Below are 3646 nucleotides of genomic sequence, written 5' to 3'. Positions count from 1 at the left end.
TACTCCTGACCCCTGCCCTCTGTCTTACATATTACTGACCTCTCCACTATTACTTACTGCTGACTCCTGCTCTTTGTCTTACATGCTACTGACTTCTCCACTATTACTTACTCTTGACCCCTGCCCGCTGTCTTACAAACTACTGACCTCTCCACTATTACTTACTCCTGACTCCTGCTCTCTGTCTTACATATTACTGACCTCCCCAGTATTACTTACTCCTGACCCCTGCTCTCTGACTTGCATGTTACTGACTACTCCACTATTACTTTCTCTTTCCCTATGTATTACATATTACTGACCTCTCCACTATTACATACTCCTGACCCCTGCCCTATGTCTTACATATTACTGACCTCTCCGCTATTACTCACTCCTGACCCCTGGCCTCTGTCTTACATATTACTGACCTCTCCACTTTTACTTACTCCTGACTCCTGCTCTCTTATCAGTTGTCTAATTCTATTCTTCCTGTACAGGCTGGTGGAGTGTCAGTTGTGCTGAGTGGAATGTTGGGGGCAGATACAAGGCCTTAACTGCACTGCTAGCAGCCATAGACAGAAATAATTTGAACATGGGCACGCATTAAGGTGGAACATGCACACACCACATAAACACATATCCCTATGTCAGGGTCATTCAAGAGAATTTGTGAGGAAATGGATACAATTATAAAGTTTTTTTAACTCATTTTATTAATGAAAAAACAAAACACATCATATACAGTAAATAGCATAGAGCTTAATGCCAGAAATATACAGTAACATGCATAATGAATGACATGAGGATTTATGTCCAGACATAGAGGAGTATGATCCAAATTAATTGGCATCAGCACATGAGTGGTTGTCAAAATAGCTTTATCATTCTTGAAAGCGTATCTTAGGTATAATGGAGAGTGAATTAAGTAGAACCAAACAACACAACCATCCAACTTAAAAGTGGAGTAAAATGATATGGAAGGGTTTGAGTGTTTTATCGACTAAGCCCATCCAATATGAAACTGAAAGAACATAAGGGGCCAACCAACTTAGGACAATATTCTTTCTTGCTATAAGAAGGGTTTTCTTCAGCAATATTTCCTAAAGGTATTAGGATGTATATCTTTTGCATTGAGCAAGGACTTGGGGTTAGTAGGGGAGGAGGGCCCAGAAAGCTTACCCAGACATTTCCAATGCTGGACCTATTCCCATAGCTCCAGATGATGTAGTCAAAAATCAACTAAGCCTTCATGGCTTCTAAAAGGATGAGATTGTGATCCTACAGTCATTGGGTGTATGGTAGGCCTAGTGAATGATACAGAATTGGACCAGCATGGTTTGCTGCAAGGGACAGATATTTTTAGGTAAATGTTAAAGTTTCTTTCCAAAGCCTTCTCCTATGGACATCAGCAGGGAGCAAGGAAGAGCAAGAACCTTCCCTCAATAAAACCTGTTTTTTGCAGCTAAAATATCCTGACGTTGTGCCTCATTCATGCACCCCAGACTGACAATTGTATAAGGACCATTGTCTGTGCCATGAAACCTATTCTTACCCTTCAAACCTCAACTATGAATTACGTTGAAGCAATCTTGTGGGACTAGGGCTTTAAAAAAAGTTACCTTTGCAGAACCCTTTGATGAAAGCAATGTTATACTTGGCTGTCCAGCAGCCCATTTGCAGGAACATAATAAAAAGCCCTATGTGCCAATCCTATTTAACGCCTCCCATAGATGACTGTAGTTCCTCTCCTTAACCCCTACTCAGTGCAGTACACAATAATGTTGTAGGGATTGTCAATAACACCCGGAGCTCTGTTATACAGGGATGCTCCTGCAAGTTCTGCTTGACAGGTAAGTATAAGTTAAGTATAATATAAGTTGCTTACACACCCACAGATGTAACATAGGGTGCAAAACAAACTGGAAGATGGACAAATACAATGTTGCTCTGATTTTTATTTTCTCAAATCCCCAAGAAGGTACTATTAATGTCTCCAGGGGCACTTCTGCAGCTCCCATTATAGCCCTTTATTCATCCCTATTGTCATGTCTGTGATATCATCAGGACAAAGCCCATCCGTCCATTAAAGGTAAGGCAATATCCAGACCCTGCTCAGACAGAAGACACGTGATGACTGTCCAAAACATTGTTTAGCATAAGAATAGACCAAATAATGGAATGATTGAGCTCAGACAAGATGAGTCCAAGCCACAACTGCTGTTCACACAATGCTGATTTATCTCTTACATTGGTTTATATCTCAGAGTTTTGGACGTTTTCTTTTTTGGCAGTATAAATTACTCTTATAGATGTGCTTTCATAAATTTTACATTTAATGTATGGTTGTGTATCATTCATCTTTTTACAGCTGCATAATATGTTGGCATTGTATAAATAAAAGATAGTAATGTAATTTACTTTGGTATTTATGCACATTGTAGCTCATCTGCACGTCTTAAATTTTAGTTGCGCTTTCATATATGCTGCTATATATATATTAATGTTCCTGCCTACAAGGTTATTTATTATTAACACCACATTAACTTGAATCATCTATTATCGTCAAAGTAAAGCTCCAACCAAAATTAGCAACATAAAAATGTTCACCCTTATTAAAGTTACATTTAGAAAAACACTTTGCTCTACAGGGTCTTCAAGAGGCTGATACCAGATCACATTTAGGTACTTATACTACTTACAAAAACAAAAAAATACATTTAATAGGACTAATGCCAGGGAGGTGTAAAATCGGCAGCGTGCCTGGGAACCCTGAGTGCAGTAATGTTGTGAAGTGTGATTGTGGCTAAACAGTGACTGGGGCTTAGGCTATATGTACACATGTAAGAGGATTCTTATTTCCATGAACAACAGGTGATGAAGGACCACAATACAAGGAAAGGGAGGAGAGCACAGCGGGGTGCTTCTCGCTCCTTCTCCTCCCTCCTGTCTCCATTGAATGGAGCTGTATGTTTAGCACATTTGTTCATCTTTCAGTAGTTTAGTCAGTAGTCCGTAACATAGTATGTAACATAAAGTTCTGGGGTCCGTAGTATGTATTACATAGTGCTGAGATCAGTATTATGACATTCTGGGGTTAGTAGTATGTATTGCATAGTGCAGGGTCAGTATAATGTAGCATAAAGTTCTGGGGCCAGTAGTATGTAACATAAACTTCCTGGGTCAATAGTATGTATTGCAGAGTGCAGGGGTCAGTATATTGTAACATTCAGTCCTGGTGTAATTAGTATGTATTGCAGAGTGCAGTGGTCAGTATACTACAGCATAAATTTCTGGGGTCAGCAGTATGTACTGCAGAGTGCATGGGGCAGTAATATAAAGTTCTAGGTTAGTAGTATGTATTGCATAGTGCAGGGTCAGTATAATGTAGCATAAAGTTCCAGGGTCAGTATTATGTATTGCAGAGTGCAGGGGTCAGTATAATGTAACAAACAGTTCTGGGGTAAGTAGTATGTATTGTAGCGTGCAGGGGGCAGTAAAAATTTTGCTGCAGCTGCTGATTCTCTTGCTTGTGATCTCTGGCAGGTATTGTGTAGGCCACATATAGCAGTATGGCATATCCTGAATAGTACAGCTGTATTTCACAGTCCAGGGGTCAGAAGAATTTAACTCAGAGTTCAAGGGTCAATAGCCAGTAGTATGTAAT

Source organism: Pyxicephalus adspersus, chromosome 7 (assembly GCF_032062135.1).
Source record: "Pyxicephalus adspersus chromosome 7, UCB_Pads_2.0, whole genome shotgun sequence".
Classification (NCBI taxonomy): domain Eukaryota; kingdom Metazoa; phylum Chordata; class Amphibia; order Anura; family Pyxicephalidae; genus Pyxicephalus; species Pyxicephalus adspersus.
The sequence above is the reverse complement of the archived record's forward strand: the minus strand, read 5'-3'. Positions refer to the sequence as shown.